Raw genomic sequence first — 21,958 nt, 5'->3', positions numbered from 1 at the left:
GGTAAGTTTGTGTCTGTTAATTGATTTTTTAAAAGATTTATTTTTATTTATTTATTTACTAGTGAAAGAGAAAGGGAGAGACAGATAGAGAGAGAATGGGCATGCTAGGGCCTCTAGCCACTGCAAACGAACTCCAGACACATGCGCCACTATGTGCACCTGGCTTATGTGGGACCTGGAGGATCAAACCTGGGTCTTTAGGCTTCACAGGCACGTGCCTTAACCGCTAAGCCATCTTTCCAGCCCTGCTCATTGATTTTTGAATCGAACACATAAGACTGTCTTGCTGTCATTATCTTGCTCATTCACAATAAACGTTCTAAGATGTATGTCCCTACGGTACCTCTTTTGTTATACCTTTATTTTATTTATTTATTTATTTTTTTTTGGTTTTTCGAGGTAGTGTCTCACTCTGGTCCAGGCTGACCTGGAATTAACTCTGTAGTCTCAGGGTGGCCTTGAACTCATGGCGATCCTCCTACCTCTGCCTCCCGAGTGCTGGGATTAAAGGCGTGCGCCACCACGCCCGGCTTTTGTTATACCTTTAAATATTTATGTGCCCCAAATACATAGCATGATTTTTGCCTACAAGAAGTTTGCAAACCAGTCAAAGGACGAATGGAAGTAGTGCTCTTATTAATCCTGTTCATGAGGTAGCTGAGCTGCAAGGGAGGCAGTGGCTCTTTTGGCCTGCATACTATGAATGGGCAGAAGATGTTTTGATAAAGGGTGGGGTGCCAGTGCTGCTGTACCTTGATTTGAATATTTGTGTTAAACTCCAGGCACCGTGTTAGTGTCTGGGGATCAACTTGAACCTGAGCCTTCCTTCCTTCTTAGCAAGCAGCGTGCACTGAGGGCATATGCTCTGAAACAGTAAACACAGTCATGAATATGTAACCATCACTTGTGACAAATGCAGTGGAGGAAGAGAACAGTGGGCTGCAAGTGTGAGAAGGATGAAGTTTCCTTTAGGGGAGAAAAGACCTGAGGGAAAGTCTGGCCTGGAGAGTCACACTGAACCTATGTTAAGTCAGGGACATGAAGAATGAGTTCAAGTGAAGTGAGAGAAGAGTCGCTGGGCAGTGTCCTTTCCTGTGTGGAAATGGGTGTATGGAGTAGGGAAGGGGAACAGAGAGAGGAGAGAGAGAGAGAGAGAGAGAGAGAGAGAGAGAGAGAGAGAGAGAGAGAGAGAGGAGGGAAAGAGAGAAGGGGAGAACAGACTATATAATACCCAAGGAAGGAGTCTTTTTTTTTTGTTTTGTTAATCTTGAAAGAAGCAAACTTTTTCTTAGACCCTTTTTCAGGTAAGATGGGGAAGAGTTGGTTAGGGCATGAAGTTCTGAATATCTGATTATTGGACAACTGTAAACCTAAGGCTAGAGAACGGGCACGGGGCAGGACACCATGCTGAAGTTTTGAGTTCATCCCATAATCCCAGGGAAGTTTCAGAGAGAATAATCAGGGGTGGCTTATCCCATGTGCACTTGAGAAAGAGAAATCCCAAGGATGGATGAGTTAGTTCACTGAGAACACTGGAGGCTGGAAATCTTGTGGACGTCCAGCAAAGGGAGGGTGAAGCCTTAATGTGAGGCACAGCAGCAGGAGCAGGAAACGGGAGACACAGAGGCTCAAAGGCAGTTAGCATTTTCTGAGGTTGATGTTCCCGCGGAATATTTTGGATATGTTAACGTGGTATTTATTGAGAAAGTTGGAAGCATGCAAGCTATTTATAAAGGGATGCTTGCATTTTATAACCGACAGATTGCTTTATTCGGTATTACTCATGACAGACATGAGTGTGTGTGTGTGTGTGTGTGTGTGTGTGTGTGTGTGTGTGTATTTGAGAGACATTCGACTTTTTGTCAGGTTTGAAAAGACGTTATTTCTGGTCTGTTTAGATGGTGGGTTTTACAAAACAGTTAAATATTTCCATCAGGCTCCCTGTGTTCTGTTTTCTTTCCATTCAATTTCCCATGAAATCTACAAGTCAACATCTGGCATTTTTCTTTATAAGGACCCTGGCCGCAGCAGTAAGGATTCGACGTAGCGCTTGTCAGATCATCTAGCTAACATGTTCATCTCGAGTTGGGTCGAGTTGGGTCAGTAGCAGGAGCAGCCCTGGATAACGTTACTGGGGAGCCACTTAGGAGGACGCCTTTTATGGCTGGACATTCTTGGGATGCATGGAATAGCCCATTTATATGGCATCATTAGGGATGTGACGTGATCTGCATAGTGCTTCTTTTCTGTTCTTTGTCAGGCTAGAGCCATGTTGGCTGAGGAGGGCAAGCCTTCCTATTTTTTTTTTTTTTCCATGTTAAACCCTTGGACTTTGAACTTGAAAGTGCTTTTGCCAGCTTTAAAGTCATGTATTCTTTTTTTTTTTTTTTTTTGGTTTTTCGAGGTAGGGTTTCACTCTGGTCCAGGCTGACCTGGAATTAACTCTGTCATCTCAGGGTGGCCTTGAACTCATGGCAATCCTCCTACCTCTGCCTCCCAAGTGCTAGGATTAAAGGCGTGCGCCACCACGCCCGGCTTTAAAGTCATGTATTCTTAAAGCTAGAAGGGACTTTGATAATTATCTTGACCCAAAAGTCTGGTAACTTTCTAGCTGAGAAACAAAATCTTATCTACAGAGAGAGGTGAAGCAATGTAGTCATGGTCATTGTGCTGGTTAATCTTGGTTGTCAGTTTGATTGAATCTAGAATCACCCAAGAGACAAATTTGTAGATTTGTTTTTGGGGGAGTTTTTCTATGTTGGGTTAACTGAGGTGGGAAGGCCCTGACTGTGGGTGTTACCATCTCGTGGCCGATGTTCTGGACTGAATAAGAAGGAGAAAGCTCTCTGAGCACCAGCATGCACAGTTCTTTGCTTCCTGACTATGAAGCACAGCAGCCAACTAATTCATTCCCCTGCCTTTCTGCTATGCTGAACTGTGTTGGGTATACTCTCAAACTCTTATTCATTTATTCTACATATATATTTTTAAATTTTTTTGTTTATTTTTATTTATTTGAGAGTGACAGATAGAGAGAGGAAGAGGCAGAGAGAGAGAGAGAGAGAGAATGGGGCGCCAGGGCTTCCAGCCTCTGCAAACGAACTCCAGATGCGTGCGCCCCCTTGTGCATCTGGCTAACGTGGGTCCTGGGGAATACGAGCCTCGAACCGGGGTCCTTAGGTTTCAAAGGCAAGTGCTTAACTGCTGAGCCATCTCTCCAGCCCTTATTATATTTATATTTTTAGTATGTGTATGTATGTGTGTGAGTGTGGGCCCTTGAGTACCCCAGTGCGTGTGTGGAAGTCAGAGGATAATTTTTTGGGTCTATCTTTATCTTCTACCTTGTTTTGAGGCAAGATCTGTTTGCCATTCCATTTAAAAAAAAATTTTGTTTATTTTTACTTATTTATTTGAGAGCAACAGACAGAGAGAGAAAGAGGCAGATATATATAGAGAGAAAATGGGTGCGCCAGGGCCTCCAGCCACTGCAAATGAACTCCAGACGTGTGCGCCCCCTTGTGCATCTGGCTAACGTGGGTCCTGGGGAACCGAGCCTCGAACCAGGGTCCTTAAGCTTCACAGGCAAGTGCTTAACTGCTAAGCCATCTCTCCAACCCTGCCATTCCGTTTTTAAATTTTTTAAAAAAATTTTATTTATGAGAGAGAGAGAAAATGTGTACATTGGGGCCTCCATGCACTGCAAATGAACTCCAGATGCATGCGCCACCATGTGCATTTGGCTTACGCAGGTCCTGGGGAATCGAACCTACGTCCTTAGGCTTCACAGACAAGTTCCCTAACTGCTAAGCCATCTCTCCATTCCATTTTTTTGAACATCTTAGAAATCATCCGGCTTCAGCTTCCCTTCTTACCGTATGTGCACTGGGATAGCAGAAGTCTCACGGTTTCTGGTTTTTCTTTTTTTTACGGGGTCTGAGGATCCAAATTCAGGCACTCAGCGTGTACACCAAGTGCTTTCTCTACTGAGCCTTCTTTGGAGCCCTTGGATCCTCTCAAACCATAAGCTAGAACAAGCCCTTCCTCCATTAGGTTGCTTCTTGTCCCATATTTTGTCACAGCAACAAGGACAAAGTAACTGGTGCAGTCATCCAGCTAGTTAATTGCTGATCTGTCTGTCTCAGCTGGACTCTTATGGCAAAGGGCCAGGGTGACAGCCTCCCTCCCTCTTTCACTGCGGTATTTTCCAGAAGCTGGTGTCTGCCTTCACTGGATAGTGCCTCTCAGAAACAATTTGGCTCATTTGAAAGAAGAAAACACATGCATCTCTCTGAAAACTTATTTTTGTTTCTTTCCAGATGGATTTTCGTTCTTACCCAGCATGATTCCCCTTTATCCTGAGAGCCTTTCACTGCTCAGCATGATAGCTCTCTAATGGCCTTGCTCCTAGTTGGACATCAGTATAATGGTTACAGCGAACACTCATGTCCTCTGGCAAGCACCCCCTCTACATTGAGGAAAGAACAGATGCTGGAAGCAGTGGTTGGCACCACTGCCAGGGTATTTAAGGCTGGTGATGCTATGAGCTTTCTCTTAAGCAACTATGTGCTGAAGTGAAACTTTGCTGCTGGTGGAGGGCGGGCATGTGGGGGGCAGGTTATACTTGGAGCTCTGGCCTGCTCGAGGGGAAAACGGGGAAGCTTAAAAGGAGGCTTGAGTGAGACCAGGAAACAAGCCATCGACACTTCCCCTTTGCTGGCTTGGACCGGTGGAAAAGGATCCAGAAACCACGTGGTCTGTGGGGTCCTGACACTCTCTCCATCTTTCTCCTCCACACAGATGTGTGTATGCTCTTCTAGCTTTCCCTGTTACCCAAGCTCTGAGATGCTAAGGATGTGGTTTGTAAATAAAAGCCTCGTCTTCATTCTTGCTGAGAAGTGTCTTCTGAGGAAGTGACCACTGGTGGGATCCTGCTTTTGAGAGGATCTTATGGGGAATGCACAACAAGGGGGAAAAAAAAAACAACAACAACATCAATTACCAGTTCACAACAGGATCTCACTACATTTGTAGGAATCCAGTCAAAGAAAATCAGGACTGTTTAGTGGGATGCTGTGGATCTTAATGGTTTCCAAGGGCAGCTAGTGAACATTGCCCTCTGAACTAAGCACCTGGAGGAGAAATAGTCCTGGTGCATTTCCTCAGAATCTTTGGTCTAAACACTCAGACCTTTCTACTTGCACAGCAGAGCATAATCCTGTGCCCAAATGATGCAAAGCCTTGGCATTCTGCAGGGATCGGAGATCATCTGTGCTGGTATTTACATTCATCCTTTGAGGCCTACTTTCCACCCTCCCCAGGCTGTTCTAGCTGCTGGAGGCGGGCCTCCATGGAACACATCAGTAAACTGCCTGTCCTTTGGCTCCTCTTTGGATTTGGCCAGCAGGGGATGCCCACATTAGCACTCCTCCGTGATTTCATTACCCTTGTAAGTAGTTCCCAAGCTCCAGTTTGAAAATGTCAGCTCTTTCCTGTCAGGATCTTGAACATATCCTGATTGATTCCCATATGTTGACCATAGAGATGAGGAAACAGAATCACAGAGTGGCATTTCTGGGAATGCCCCTTTTCTTCTCATTTTCCTTGCTAAGGTGAGACCATGTAGTTCTGAAATGCTGGACTGGGGAATAGAAAGTCCATAGCGTTACAGTCTTCTCTGCTCTAATATGAGAACATATTTCCGAGAAACCTCTATATATACAAAAATGTCTTTAAATATATTTTAATAGGAAAGGAAGAAAAAAAGAAAGAAAGAAAGAAGAAAGTCTCTAGCTAGGTGTTGTGGCTCACACCTAGAATCCCAGTATTCGGGAAGCTAAGGCAGGAGGATTGTCGTGAATTTGAGGTCAGTGTGGACTAAATAGTGAGGTTTTGTCTTAAAAGAAAGAGGAGGAGAAAGAACACAAGGAGGAGGAGAGAACTTTTTTCCATTCTCCCTTTTTTTAACCTTTTGAAGTTCTCTGAAGAATCTTTTTTGAATTCATATTTGATGGATTCTAAAGCAGTTTTATGTCTCACACATTTTGATGCCTGGGTTAAATGAATGTGACTTTTTTTTTTTTTTTTTTGGTTTTTCGAGGTGGGGTCTCACTCTAGCTCAGGCTGACCTGGACTTCACTATAAGTCTCAAGGTGGCCTTGAACTCATAGCAATCCTCCTACCTCTGCCTCCTAAGTGCTGGGATTAAAGGCGTGCGCCACCACGTCGGCTTTTTTTTTTTTAGGAATGTGCTTTTTTTGTGACTGGCCAGGGGTAGGGTGCTGTAGTTGTGATATCTGGTGGGGTTTTTGTTTGTTTGCTTGTTTTGCATCAGAGGACAACTGAAGCCCCTTATTGTTTCAGTCAGCAATCCATTTGGTGACTAGCTGAGAGAGGAATATGAGTCTGAGGTATTGGCTCAAATCTTCTGGTTACTAAGTCATTACTAAGATTTTCTTCTCAACATTAGTACTTGAGAAATGATATCATCAAGTTAAGAGAAAATCCCAGAGATAATACTTGAGCATGAATAAGAAATGTCACATCAAAAATACTATTAGTGAGCTGGAGAGATGGCTTAGCGGTTAAGCGCTTGCCTGTGAAGCCTAAGGACCCTGGTTTAAGGCTTGATTCCCCAGGACCCATGTTAGCCAGATGCACAAGGGAGCGCACGCGTCTGGAATTTCTTTGCAGTGGCTGGAAGCCCTGGTGCGCCCATTCTCTATCTCTCCCTCTCTCTTGCTCTTACTCTCAAATAAATAAATAAAGATTAAAAAAATTTTAAAAAAATACTATTAGTGACATAAATAATAATACTGTAGGGTTGGAGAGATGGCTTAGTGGTTAAGGCGCTTGCCTGCAAAGCCTAAGGACCCATGTTTGATCTCCAGATCCCACATTAGCCAGATGCACAAAAGTGAGGCAAGTGCAAGGTCGTACATGCACACTAGTTAGTACAAGCATCTGGAGTTCAAATGCAGTGGCTAAGGCCTTGGTGCACCAATTCTCTCTCACCCCGCTTCCCTCTCCACTTTCTAAAATAAAAAAAGAGAACAATACTGTGTAAATACCAATTTAAGCTGGAATACCTAGCCAATTTTTTTTGCTTATATTTTTCCTTCATCTATCTATCTATCTATCTATCTATCTATCTATCTATCTATCCATCCATCCATCCATCTATCTATCCATCCATCCATCCAGTAAAAGTCCACATTTAAAAAGCAGAACTTGCCAGACATGGTGGTACATACCTTTAATCCCAGCACTCAGAAGGCTGAGGTAGGAGGATTGCTGTGAGTTTGAAGCCAGCCTGAGACTACATAGTGAATTCCAGGTCAGACTGGGCTACAGTAAGACCCTACCTTGAAAAACCAAAAAAATAAAATAAATAAGATAAATAAAGGAGAACTTGTTTAAATAAGTGTCAGAATTTGAAGTATTAGCATATGCTTCAGTGTTATGGTGGTTTGAAAGTAAAATGTCCCCTGTAGACTCATTTGCTTAAGTACTTAATTTCCAGTTGGTGGCACTGTTTGGGAAGGTTTGAGGTGGATCCTTGCTGGAGGAAGTAGGTCACTGGGGCAGGCCTTGAAGTATGATGGCCCACACCTAACTTGCTGTCTCAGCTTCCTCCCTCATGCTGATGTGATGATGTGATACTACCTGTCTGCTCCTGCCATGCCTCCCCCACCATGATAAAACTTCCCTTGAAACTGTAAGATGAAATTAACCCTTCCTTTTCATATACTGCTTTTGGTCAGTTATTTTTGTCCCAGCAAAGAGAAGGTAACTGATACAAATGTGTGGCCATTTTCTTTCTTATTGATACATTGTTTCTATAATCATTGGATCTTAATAAGCAATGAAACAAGATATTGAGTGGGTATTCCATGAAGGTATCAATATGAAGCAGAGATCATTTGAAAAGCTAAATCAAAGAATAGCTTTATTAATTTTTTTCACTCCATAAGATTTACTGGGAGACTGACTTGGATAGGCACTGAGGAAACATCTGAAAATAAACAGATTATCCTTTGTCAAGAAAAGTCAAGATACATCAAATAGCTAGTTGTGTGTGTGTGTGTGTGTGTGTGTGTGTGTGTGTGTGTGTGTGAATTACAAGAGGAAAAGCACAGATGTTGAGATGTCCAAGGCAAATACTGGCCTGGCCAAAGAAGTGCTACCTACATGTACAAGGACCCATGGGAGTCAGTCAGGTGGAGGAGGTTGGGGAATGAGGAAAGGTGGTTCTGCCAGTGGGAGTGGTGGGTACAAGAGCTGGGAGGTGGCAGGGGTGAGGACGTGAAGAAAGGCCAGGGTAGCTGGAACCATGGAGAGGATAGGAATGGGCACTGGGACTGGAGAAGTAGGTGCCACCAGAGACACAGGGCCTTAAAAGTCACGGAAAGGAGCTCGATTATCCAATGGGCAAGAGGAAGTTGTGGAAGGGGTGTCAGGAAATGAGTGTCAAGTTTGGAGAGACAAAAGCCAGGAGAGACAAAGATGCCAGATGAAACACAGGAAAGCTAGAGTAGGCCATAGGTCCGTGGCTCATTGCATTCTTTTTTTTTTAAATTAATTAATTATTTATTTATTTGAGAGTGACAGACACAGAGAGAAAGACAGATAGAAGGAGAGAGAGGGAATGGGCGCGCCAGGGCTTCCAGCCTCTGCAAACGAACTCCAGATGCGTGCGCCCCCTTGTGCATCTGGCTAACGTGGGACCTGGGGAAGCGAGCCTCGAACCGGGGTCCTTAGGCTTCACAGGCAAGCGCTTAACCGCTAAGCCATCTCTCCAGCCCTCATTGCATTATTTTCATATCATACACATCCTTACTTCTGGATAATCTAAACCAGTACCTTTACTTTTGACAGGGTGACTTTGGACAGAGAGATTTCTGACGTGAGCCTGCCTTGTGCTGTGAGACCCATCACCAGGTAATACAGAGCAAGTGCTTTCTGGATTGATAAACCGTACATTTCTCCTTGACTCTCTGAGACCTAAACACAGCATTTGATTTAAACCTCACACGGCTCCATGACTAAGGCATTGTCTTATGTCTGTCTTATGCATGAGGAATTTGAGACACCAAGATGTTGAGCAACTTGATCAACACTCACAAAGATGTTCTTCCCAGCCCAAATTATAACAAAAGAAATCAAAACTAAACTAAAAGGAGGGAACCTAAACATCCAACATTAGTAAATAGTATTAAACTAATTATGATGAATCCACTTGATGAAGATACATTAATAATATTCTGTATCCAATTAAGATATTTCCCTTCTATTTCTAGTTTGCTAAAAGTCCTTATGAAGAATGGAAGCTAAATTTGGGCATGATGGTACTGTAGTATAATCCCAGCACTTGGGAGGCAGAGGCAGACAGGTCAAGAGTTCAAGGTCATCCTTCGTTATATAGTAAGATAAAGACCAGCCTTGACTACATGAGACCCTCTCTTAAGAACCTCATTCAAAAAAAAAAAAAAAAATCCCTGGGCAGGAGAGATGGCTTAGCAGTTAAGGTACTTGCCTGCTAAGCCTATGAATTTATGTTTGAATCTCCAGGTCCCACATAAGCTGGATGCACAGTGACACAAGTCAGATGCAAAGTGACACAAGTGTGTAATGCCGCTCATGTGCACAAGGGGGCGCATGCATCTGGAGTTTGTTTGCAGCAGCTGAAGGACCTGGCACACCCATTCTCTCTCACTACCTATTTCTCTCTCTTTCAAATAATAAATAAAAATGTTTTTTAAAAATCACCAAGCAATGCACGCCTTTAATCCCAGCACTCAGGAGGCAGAGGTAGGAGGATCGCCGTGAGTTCAAGGCCACCCTGAGACTACATAGTGAATTCTAGGTCAGTCTGGGCGAGATTAAGACCCTACCTCGAGGAAAAAAAAAAAAAAAAGACAAAAAGACAAAAAAAAAAATCACCAAGCAAGCAAGCAAACAAACAGAATATTAGGAATGGATGCCAATGTTTTAAAATATTTTATTTATTTATTTATTTATTTATGAGAGAGAGAGAGAGAGAGAGAGAATGGGCACACCAGGGCTTCTACCTATTGCAAAAACTCCAGATGCATGCACCATCATGTGCATCTGGCTTATGTGGGTACTGGGGAATTGAACCTGGGTCCTTAGGTTTCATAGGCAAGCACCTTTACTACTAAGCCATCTCTCCAGCCCTGGATGCCCATTTTTATTCAATGTTTTTCTATATTGATTAATATGATCCAGTGATTTTTTTTTTTTTAAATTTTTTTATTTTTATTTATTTGAGAGCGACAGACACAGAGAGAAAGACAGATAGAGGGAGAGAGAGAGAATGGGCGCGCCAGGGCTTCCAGCCTCTGCAAACGAACTCCAGACGCGTGCGCCCCCTTGTGCATCTGGCTAACGTGGGACCTGGGGAACCGAGCCTCGAACCGGGGTCCTTAGGCTTCACAGGCAAGCGCTTAACCACTAAGCCATCTCTCCAGCCCTGATCCAGTGATTTTTGTCCTTTAATTTGTTAGGGTGATTTTTTTACACTTAACTGATTTTTTAAAAAAAATAGATTTCAAATTTTCTTTTAGCATACAAGGAATTACTTTCATTATGATATTTTTCAAACAATTTTTTGCTTTCCTTCCTGTTTCTTCTCCACTTCCCCCATTTATTGATATTTTCTAATGTTAGCTACTTTGTGTTGTTGAGATAAAACCAACTTGGGCATGTTATATGACATGGTTCTTTTCTATACTTAGGTGTGTCCATTTTGCTAAATTTTAGTTAAATGAGATTGGACTGGATTTCCTATCTGGTATACTTCCTTGTCAGGAATGGTTTTCAAAATATTAGAATCACTTGGTATTTGAATGTGTGGCAGAACTCATCAGTGGAAGAGTTTGGGATTTATGTTTTCTTTGAAGGAAGAATTTTCACCTGCCAATTTAGTTTCTGATTTATTTAGGCTTTTTAGTTCATCTTGGGGCTGTTTGGCTAAACTATACTTTTGGTTACATTATAAATATGCATTTTTGTTGGATGTGTATACAAGTGGGGATTTAATATATATATTTAGCTTTAGAAGATGCTATTCAACAGTTTTCTGAAATACCTGTTTCAAAATAAAAGTTTACAGTCTAACTAGCAGGGTAAGATGGTTTGGATTTCTCTGTGGCTTTTTCAATAGATGAATATTTTCTGTTATTTATTTGTTTTTACAATGAAGGCCTTTGTGTAGGTATGTAGTAATGTAATATTACAGTTTTTTTTGTTAAATATCTTATTTTTTTTTATTTATTTGACAGAGAGAGAGGGAGAAAGAGAGAGTGATAGAGAAAGAGAATGGGTGCATCAGGGCCTCCAGCCACTGCAAATGAACTCCAGACACGTGCGCCCCCTTGTGCATCTGGCTAATGTGGGTCCTGGGGAATTGAACCTGGGTCCTTTGGCTTTGCAGGCAAGTGCCTTAACCTCCAAGCCATCCCTCTAGCCTTTTTTTTTTTAAGACATGGACTCAACCTGTAGCTCAGTCTAACCTGAAACTCACTACATAGCTCAGGATTGCATTGAACTTATGTAGAGATTTAGCCGTCCAAGTGCTAAAATTATAGGCATGTGTCACCATGCTTGACCTGCTGTTATAGTATTGTGTTTCCTTAAAGTAGACTAATGTGCATGGGAACTTTCTCATAAATTAATTAATAATTTTGATACCTTGTTTTCTTAAGCCCCTTTTAAGCAAGGGTTTTTTTAAGAATGTGAAAAAATAGGGTTGCCTTTTCTTGTGAAATTGTCTTCTTTAGTCAATTTTATACATTTTAAATAGCACATATTCTGGATTTAAGGGCTTGGTAATAAATATATATTACAAATATCTTCCCTTTTCTTGTGGTTTTATCTTTTTACTATATTTTTGAGAAACCAAAATTCCCTTAAAGTAGTAGAAAATTAGTAGTTTTTTCTTGCCAGCTAGTGTCCAATTAATTAAAAAACAAGTTGGCCTTATTCCCAGATCACAAAGATGTTAGAATTTTTCCTCTAAAACTGATGTTATTTTACTTTTGTATTTTGATCTACAGTACATCTGGAATGGATTTTATTGTACATGGGATGAGAGAGTCAAATTTTCTTTTTCCCCCAGGTGAACTATCCAGTTGGATAAGCATTATCCTTTTGCCAAGGCAAAATTTATTAATTTATTTTGATGAGGGTTACTGAGGAATAATTAACACTCAAACTCCTTCTCTTGAAATACATGCCTGGTAAAGTACTGACTAACGTGCACTTTGGTGCCAAGTCACTACCAGACTCAAAGTGCAGCCCAGGGCTGGAGGGATGGCTTAGCCGTTAAGGCACTTGCCTGCCGAGCCTAAGGACCCAGGTTCGACTTGCCAGGTCCCACTTAAGCCAGATGCACAAGGTGACACAAGTGTGCAAGGTCACACATGCACACAAGGTAGTGCATACGTCTGGAGTTCAATCATAGTGGTTGGAGGCCCTGGGGTGCCAATTCTATAACCCCCCATAAAAAGGTCAGCATATATCCATCACCTGACGGTAAATTGTCTCTCTCCACCTTTAGCTTTTGACAATCTTGATCTGGTTTCTGTCCATTTAATTTCTTCTATTATTTTCCAGAATACATCAATAAAATAATATAGTATGTATGCTTTTGCTTCAACTGACCCTTAGCATAATTTTTTAAAAGACTCATCCATGTTGTTGCAAATACCGGAAGCTTTTTTTAAAATTAATATTCATTTATTTGAGAGCAACAGAGAGAGAGAGAGAGAGAGAGAGAGAGAGAGAGAGAGTAGTCGCACCAGGGCCTCCAGCCACTGTAAACGAACTCCAGATGCATGTGCCCCCTTGTGCATCTAGCTAACAAGGGTCTGGGGGAGTTGAGCCTTGAACCGGGGTCCTTAGGCTTCACAGGCAAGTGCTTAACCACTAAGCCATCTCTCCAGCCTTACCAGAAGCTTTTTGCTTTGTGTTGCTGAGTAGAATTCCACTATGTAATGAATTACTATTCATTCACAAATTGATGGATATATGGAGTTTAAAAAAAATTTAGCTATTATAACTAAAGCTACAGTAAACATTCCTGAGTAGATCTTTGCAAAAGCATCTGTTTTCATTTCTCTTTAACATGGAAACTGACAAACCTCTTCTGATCAGCCTAGGCCAGCATGGATTAACTGGAGATGTAGCAAGTTCATGTTTAGCAGTATAAAAAACAACCCTCCAAACTCTTTCCATAGAAACTGTGCCATCTTACATTCTAGGCAGCAATATATGTCCATTTTAGTTTTCTCACAGCCTCTCCAGCACTCAGTATTACTAAAAATTAGTATTAAAGAATTACTAAAGTTCTTTTGTATCTTTAGCCATTACAATAGGAATATGGTGCTATCATTATAGTTCCAGGAAGTGGGTAGAGTTTCCTGCCTGTGTCTTACTGAAGACAGAAGCATTCTCCAGGCTCCAGCTCTTTGCTCGTAATCTCTCTCATGAGCAGCAGAGCTGATGGAATCGCTCTGTATTATAAAGGGATTTATTAGATTGGCTTACAGGATCTGGCTGGGCTGTCCAACAATGGCTGTCTGCTCACTGGAAAGGGTGAGAACCTGTTTGCTGCTTGCTATATAAGGCTGGATGCCTTACCAATCCCCATCTGGCACTGAAGGCCTGGAAGATTCTGCTAGTCTTCAGTCCCCATTGGAAGGCTGGAGAAGCTCGGTTCTGATGTCAGCGACAAGGTCATTGTGCTCACTAGCCAGAAGCGAAGGCAGGCAGGCCAAAGCAGTATGGCTTTTCTCTCAGACCTCTTTTTTGTTTGTTTGTTTTTGTTTTTCAAGGTAGGGTCTCACTCTAGCCCAGACTGACCTGGAATTCACTAATTCTCAGGGTGGTCTCGAACTCATGGCAATCCTCCTACCTCTGCCTCCCAAGTGTTGGGATTAAAGGCGTGTGCCACCATGCCCAGCTCTCACAGACCTCTTTAAGGGTACCTGGATTGCTGTCAGAAGAGCTGCCAGCTATGGGCCAGGGCCTCCTTCCTCAGTTAATAGCCTCACCGACCAGCCCAGAAGTATGTCTCCTAGTTCATTCCTGATTCAATCTGGTTGTATCACATGTGACATTTTAGATCCACAGGAACAATGCTTGAGAGAGAGTTTGGAGTTGTTTCTGAGGCTCCCAGGGACTCTATTACCATGAGGTGGCTCATATTTGTCTGTGTCCTTTCAGCACTCATAAATATTTTAGCTATTCTTCTGGGCTGGAGAGATGGCTTAGAGGTTAAGCGCTTGCCTGTGAACCCTAAGGACCCTGGTTCGAGGCTTGATTCCCCAGGATGCACATTAGCCAGATGCACAAGGGGACGCACACATCTGGAGTTCGTTTGCAGCGGCTGGAGGCTCTGGTGTGCCCATTCTCTCTCTCTCTCTTTCTATCTGCCTCTTTCTCTCTCAGTCGGTCACTCTCAAATAAATAAATAAAAATATTTTTAAAAACTTTAGCTGTTTTCTTTTTGCATTTATGATGGGCATCTTCTACCATGCCCTGCCACGGGTGTCCCTTTTGCTTCTTGAAGAGCCACGCCACTCTTTGTAAATTAATTCATCTGCTTCAGCTGGTGACCTGAGTGAGCTCTCTGATGGGTTCAACGCCTGTCACGATTTTGTTGTTTAAGGGACTGACATGCTCTGTGACTTTCTGTGTCTTAAGTTCATGCAGAACAATGTTACAGCATCTTAAGAGTCACTTCTATCAAAGGAAAATTTTGGATGCAAATAAATGCCAGTCCGAAATGAACAACAGCAAATTTAAAAAAAAAAAAAAAATAAGTGCACAATCCAAACCATAGTAGAAAAAACAGGGAGGATTTAAGTTTTTTGTTTTTTTTTCCTTTCCTTAGGTTGGCTTTATTTGACATTCCTTTTGTTTTTGAGTCTCAAGAAATGCATGCCAGGGCTGGAGAGATGGCTTAGCGGTTAAGCGCTTGCCTGTGAAGCCTAAGGACCCCGGTTCAAGGCTTGGTTCCCCAGGTCCCACCTTAGCCAGATGCACAAGGGGGCGCACGCGTCTGGAGTTCGTTTGCAGAGGCTGGAAGCCCTGGTGCGCCCATTCTCTCTCTCTCCCTCTATCTGTCTTTCTCTCTGTGTATGTTGCTCTCACATAAATAAATAAAAAATTAAACAAAAAAAGAAATGCATGCCAATAATGGTGAAATGAGTACGGTAGCATAGCATATTCTGAAATGTGGGTTAAGGGAAAGAGAAAAACTTGCTTTTCCCTACTAGAATTTCCTTTGTGAGAGGGACATAAGAAAGAGACAAATGGGAAAAACCAAGACGAAAGAGAAAGCAGGACAGGCTGTATGGATCCAGTTTCTCAGAAGTGTGTGAAATCAAAGGTTCTACAGAAAGAACAATAATGTTTATGGAGCTGTGGAGCGCATCAGCCTAACCCCAGGCAGAGCTTAGGGACTCAAGGCCATCTTGAGAAGGGTTACTTTAGCTTTTGTTGTTGTTGTTGCTGTTGTTTTGTTTTATTTTTAAATATTTATTTGAGAGAGAAAGAAGCAGAGAGAGAGAGAACGGGTGTGCCAGGGCCTCCAGCCTCTGCAAACAAACTCCAGATGCATGTGCCACCTTGTGCATCTGGCTTACTTGAGTCCTGGGGAATTGAACTTGGGTCCTTTGGCTTTGCTTTCAAGTGCCTTGATCGCTAAGCCATTTCTCTGGCCCTGTTATCTTGTTGTTGTTTTTTTTTTTCAAGGTAGGGCCTCACTCTAGCCCAGGCTGACCTGGAATTCACTATGGAGTCTCAGGGTGGCCTTGAACTCATGGGTGATCCTCCTACCTCTGCATCCCAAGTGCTCGGATTAAAGGCATGCGCCACCACGCCTGACTATTATCTTGTTTTTTAAAGACAGGTCACAATGTCTTACTCCTTATCCCAGACTGGCCTCAAACCCAGAGTGATCCTCATTTTAACCTCTTGGATGCTGGGATTACAGATGTGAGCTGCCATTCCTATTTTGCCACCTCAACTTTCAGCTTGAATTAAAAAAAAAAATTATTGACAACTTCCATAATTGTAAACAATATCTCATGGTAATTCCCATTCTCCCTCCCCAACTTTCCCTTTTGAAACTCCACTTTTCATCATATTTCCTTCCCCTTTCAATCAGTTTCATGATCTTTTCCTCCTATTATGATGGTCTTGTGTAGGTAGTGTCAGGCACTGTGAGGTGACGGATATCCAGGCCATTTTGTGTCTGGAGGAGCACATTGCAAGGAATCCTACCCTTCCTTTGGCTCTTACATTCTTTCTGCCACCTTTTCTGCAATGGGCCCTAAGCCATGGAAGGTATGATAGAGACATTTCCGTGCTGAACACTCCTCTGTCATTTCTTCTCAGCACCATGGCGCTTTCCAAGTCATCTCAAGGTCACTGCCATCTGAAAAAAGAAAATTCTCTAACCAACAGTGAGAGTAGCATTAATATATGTGTATGAACATTAAGAGAAGTGTTTACTGGGCAGTTGGATAAGCATAGTATATACATTTAGCCAGACAGCAGCAGATGTTACACCCCTAGGGCTCATGACTACCCCTGCTTTAAGTTTTCAGTATCAGGGATGTATTTCCTCCCATGGAGCAGGCCTCCAGTCTAATTAGAGGGAAGTTGGTTTCCACCATGATAGACATGCCACTATTGCACCAGTTGGCTCATTTGGCCTGGTTGGCCAAATATAAGGCTTGCAGTGTCCACTGTTGAGTATCTTCACTGGTGATTTCTTTCTCTCCCATTGAATTGCATGCAGAATGGCTTCTTCCAGCTTTCTTTATATTTTTCTTTATTTTTTTTAAATTTTTTTTGTTCACTTTATTTATTTGAGAGCAACAGACACAGAGAGAAAGACAGATAGAGGAAGAGAGAAGAAGAATGGGCACGCCAGGGCTTTCAGCCACTGTAAATGAACTCCAGACGCGTGTATCCCCTTGTGCATCTGGTTAACGAGGGTCCTGGGGAATTGAGCCTTCAACTGGGGTCCTTAGGCTTCACAGGTAAGCACTTAACTGCTAAGCCATCTCTCCAGCCCTTCTTCCAGATTTCTGTGGGCTGGTCTACATTGGGGAGGTTATCAGCTCAGTTCCAGCAGGATTTCTCAGTGGCCTTGCAGCCCAAGTATGTGGAGTCTTTGGCAGAAGGGTCTCACCATCTATTCCTGGTTGGAAACCAAGGGCCTCGGCAATGGCCTGTCATGTTTTGGGGGCACCAGGGACTTCCTTGGCCAACAACTCACTGGAAGGTATCCCATCCCTGGCACTGAAAATTTTCTAGTAACAATCGATGGCTTCTGAGCATTCCATTGTCCAAAGCAGTAGGTTTCCAAATGACTTATTTATATCTTCTAAGATTTTTTTAAATTTTTACTTATTTTATTATTATTTTTTTAAATTCGTAACTCATCTTTAATTGACCAAAAATGATATTCTGCTCCCAGCAATGAACAAATCAACTTGTTAAAAAGTAAATGAGGGCTGGAGAAATGGCTTAGCAGTTAAGCGCTTGCCTGTGAAGCCTAAGGACCCCGGTTCGAGGCTCGGTTCCCCAGGTCCCACGTTAGCCAGATGCACAAGGGGGCGCACGCGTCTGGAGTTCGTTTGCAGAGGCTGGAAGCCCTGGCGCGCCCATTCTCTCTCTCTCCCTCTATCTGTCTTTCTCTCTGTGTCTGTCGCTCTCAAATAAATAAATAAATAAATAAATAAATAAATAAATAAATAAATAAATAAAAAGTAAATGAAGGTTAAAACACGAGGGGACAGGAATGGTTCGGCTTCCATCACAAACACAAATTTCTGGATGGAGTCGGATAAATGCTGCTACACACTTAAGGTTGCATGAAAATACGAGGCCTACAGTGTGATTTACGCTACCAGGCCAGCAAGACCCACATGTGACACCAGACTAGGGCACAGGAGATAAGATCTCCCCAGTAACAATTATACCCTTTTACTTACAGCAAGATCTATACCTTATCATTTAGCAGACAATTTAAAAAAAAACATTTTACACAGAGATAAAAAATAGCCAACTAGGAGGAGGACTAGGCTGCTGTTTAAAATGGCCATTGGTCAACAGCCGCAGAGTTCCTGGGCAGTGCTGCGTCTGAAGGTGCAGCTTCCCCACTGAGGCAAGCAGGGAAATGGGTGGCATAAAGTCTTTTATTACCCATATCCTTAAAACAGGACAAGATGGGTGACCACACCAGCTAACCACTGAGGTCACAAGTAGTAGCAAAAGTGTGCCCGAACTCTACCCTGCCCAAGATCTTTGCTCCACTCCCTCCACACAAAATTTTCTCAGTAAAGCTCTAATTTCTTCCCTCAACTGGACACAACGCTTCCAGCTGTTTACTACTCAGTCATCTCTGCTGCCACTTTTTTTTTTTAATATTTTATTTATTTATTTGAGAGTGACAGAGACAGAGAGAAAGACAGATAGAGGGAGAGAGAGAGCATGGGCGCGCCAGGGCTTCCAGCCTCTGCAAACGAACTCCAGACGCGTGCGCCCCCTTGTGCATCTGGCTAACGTGGGACCTGGGGAACCGAGCCTCGAACCGGGGTCCTTAGGCTTCACAGGCGAGCGCTTAACCGCTAAGCCATCTCTCCAGCCTTCTGCTGCCACTTTTGCTTCCTTCTTCTTCTTTTTCTCTTGGTGGTGTCACTGTCCCCATCACCAGGCTCATGCTCACTCTCCACCACAGCTTTAGCCTTCTTGTCCTTCTTCTTATTCTTTTTTTCCTTCCTGATCAACTGGGGAACTGGATGTGTCTCATCACGTCCACTCTCGCTCTCACGCTTCCGCTTTGCGACTTTTACTGCTTCAGCAACAAGCTGACGGGCTTCCACAGCTCCAGCAGCCACATCTTTCTTGCCAGTATCACTGTAATCAACATAGTCCTGCCTCCATGTAGCAGGGGTATTGTCTGTGGGTTTGCCATGCTTGTCCAGAAGGCCCTGCTTGATCATCAGCTTCTTCTGACTTGCCTTTGGACCTAAACCCCACTTGCGAGGACAAGTGTCTCTCTCTATGATCACTCTCTTGATCTTGGCTAACTATACCATGGTCACAGGTGGATATCACTGCTGTGGCCATTGATGCAATAGCCATGCAGATAGCTTCCCCCTTGGTGGTAATGACAACAATCTCCTGGTTGACTTCAATACCATCCTCATATTGAAGAACACCAGGAAGCATGATTTTGGCTCCATAGCAGATTGCATTTACTACACTCTCTTTCATAACCATTTGTGAGACGTCAACAGCTTTTCCAAAGGGTAAACAACACGCCGCAAGTAGCTCTCATCCTTATGGTTATCATATAGCCACTGAGCATTAAGTACATCATGCATTGTCACCATGTGGTCCTTTTCACTCATGACTCCAGAACGAACCCCTCCGAAGTTCCTGCATTTGACCACCAACGCCCATTAACAAACCAAGGTGCACACACACTGTCTGAATGTAGGTTCCAGCTTCACAACTCACCCAAAAGATTCCTAATCTTCTTTCAGGATCATATTCAATTATTTTGTCCTCACAGATAGTCCTCACTCGAAGCTGCCCTTTTACGGCAGCAATAAGTGGGGGTCGCTGAAACAGGGCACCGGTCAGAGTTTCCAGTGCGCTAGAAAGCTGAGGCCCCCTTTAATAGCATTGTGCAGCTGGACAATTCCCACATACTCTTTGCCTGCACCCTGTTGTGATTTCACTAAGCGAGTAGCTCGTTCTATGCATACAATTAAACATCCAGTCACTTTGGGATCCAGTGTGCGCTGTGCCCAGTCTTCTCCACCCGAAGTATGCATGGTATCCAGGCCACCACCTCATGGGAAGAGGGGTTAGAAGGCTTATCAAGATTAATGAGGGCTGGAGAGATGGCTTAGCGGTTAAGCGCTTGCCTGTGAAGCCTAAGGACCCCGGTTCGAGGCTCGGTTCCCCAGGTCCCACGTTAGCCAGATGCACAAGGGGGTGCACGCGTCTGGAGTTCGTTTGCAGAGGCTGGAAGCCCTGACGCGCCCATTCTCTCTCTCTCCCTCTACCTGTCTTTCTCTCTGTGTCTGTCGCTCTCAAATAAATAAATAAAAATTAAAAAAAAAGACAGAAAAAACACACACACACACAAAAAAAAAGATTAATGAAACCTGTCCTGATATAGTTTCCAATCTCCCTCTTCAGAGGCTTTGAGCCCCAAAGAAGAGGTGTGTAGTGTGTTGTCCTTACATTTAACTTATCAAAATTCTTTTTTTTAATATATTTTTGCTTTATGTTTATTTATTTATTTGAAAGTGACAGAGAAAGCAAGAGAGAGAGAGAGACAGAGAGAGAGAGACAGAGAGAGAGAAAGAATGGGTGTGCCAGGGCCTCCAGCCACTGCACACGAACTCCAAACACGTGCGCCCCCTTGTGCATCTGGCTAACGTGGGTCCTGGGGAATCGAGCCTCGAACTGGGGTCCTTAGGCTTCAGAGGCAAGTGCTTAACCGCTAAGCCATCTCTCCAGCCCTTATCAAAATTCTTAAGTAACAAAGGCCACTACAAAGTATCCAACTGAGCCACTTTGGATTCTGGTTTGATAAGAAAGTCTTCAGTATGTTGTATTTCCTTCAGTAGGATAGAAACAATGTATCAAAGTTCACATGGCTACATCTTCTTCTAATGGCTTCCGGTCCTTTTTCTTTTTATGCTTCTTTGGCAAAATAATGACTTCTGTTTCTGCCATCTTGCACTGTACCACATGCGGTCAGCTCAAGCCACAGGGTTAACAACCGCAGACTCCCGCGGCCTGGCAACAGACAGGCTGTGCACAATTTTTATTTATTTATTTGAGAGCAACAGACAGAGAGAGAGAGAGAATGGGCGCACCAGGGCCTCCAGCCACTACAAATGAATTCCAGATGCTTGCGCCCCCTTGTGCATCTGGCTAACGTGGGTCCTGGGGAATCAAGCCTCAAACCAGGGTCCTTAGGCTTCACTGGCAAGTGCTTAACCACTAAGCCATCTCTCCAGGCCTCCTTTGAGATTTTGATTAGCCCTCCCTCCATCTTCCCTTTACTCAATCTCTTCCCCTGACCTCACTTAGGCTTTTCCACCCCCATTAATCTGTTCTTCTACTTACATATATAGCACCATCCTATTAAGGACCCCCCCCCCTCACTTTCTATTCCCTTTATATCTCCTCCTTTCTAGCTTACTGGCCTCTGCTACTGATTTTTATTACTACTCACTTAGAAATCCAATCACTTGTAGCTAGGTTCTACATATGAGAGAGAACATGTGACATTTGGCTTTCTGGGCCTGGGTTACCTCACAAAGTATAATACTTTCCAGCTTGAATTTACTTAGCCTTCTATGTCATCGCATAGCATCCCTTGAGAGCTTTTAGAAATTCAGAATCCTAGGCTTGGGAATGGAGCTTGGTGGTTAAATGCTTACCTTGTATACACAAGGCCCTGGGCTTTATACCCAATATGGAAGGACCAAAATTAAAGTTAAAAAGAAAAAACTGAATACTCATAGTTCTGCCTTAGACATAATAAATTATACCCGCATTTTAACAAGATTAACAAGAGTGATTCTTATGCACTTGAATATTTGAAAAGCAGTTTTACATAATCATTGTTTCTATTTTTCAGAGTCAAATGTACTTCTAATAATGAGATTAAAATCCTTCATATCAAAATATTGTGAAGGTAACTCTACTTTAACGATACCCTGGGGTAGAATGCACAAAATTAAAACATTTAAATGCATTTTATAGCAAAATTATTCAATCTAACTGAACAATTAGCCTTGATATGCATATTTAAAGCTTCTTACTTTTTTTTCAATTTCCTCTTAGAGCTTTGTGTTCAGAGCACTCAAAAACCCTGATTCATTTTGTCACA

The 21,958-nt window shown here is 42.9% G+C and overlaps 1 protein-coding gene and 1 pseudogene across 5 annotated transcripts in view; one reads left to right on the top strand and one right to left on the bottom strand.

Annotated features, from left to right (window-relative positions):
- The window catches only part of LOC101603810, a 78,659-nt pseudogene extending 57,866 nt beyond the window's left edge, over nucleotides 1-20,793 (bottom strand).
- Ncald (neurocalcin delta) overlaps nucleotides 1-21,958 on the top strand; it is a 538,037-nt gene that overhangs the window by 171,411 nt on the left and 344,668 nt on the right. For 3 of the 5 annotated variants that reach the window (XM_045143361.1, XM_045143364.1, XM_045143363.1), the window contains one exon: nucleotides 8,875-8,937. The gene's annotated coding sequence lies outside the window, so the exon portion shown is untranslated. Of the gene's footprint in view, nucleotides 1-8,873; nucleotides 8,938-21,958 lie in introns of those variants that run through there. The other 2 variants (XM_045143362.1, XM_045143365.1) reach the window with 2 other exon arrangements.

The sequence above is a fragment of the Jaculus jaculus genome, chromosome 2, assembly GCF_020740685.1.
Source record: "Jaculus jaculus isolate mJacJac1 chromosome 2, mJacJac1.mat.Y.cur, whole genome shotgun sequence".
Taxonomy (NCBI): Eukaryota; Metazoa; Chordata; class Mammalia; order Rodentia; family Dipodidae; genus Jaculus; species Jaculus jaculus.
The sequence above is the reverse complement of the archived record's forward strand: the minus strand, read 5'-3'. Positions and strand labels throughout refer to the sequence as shown.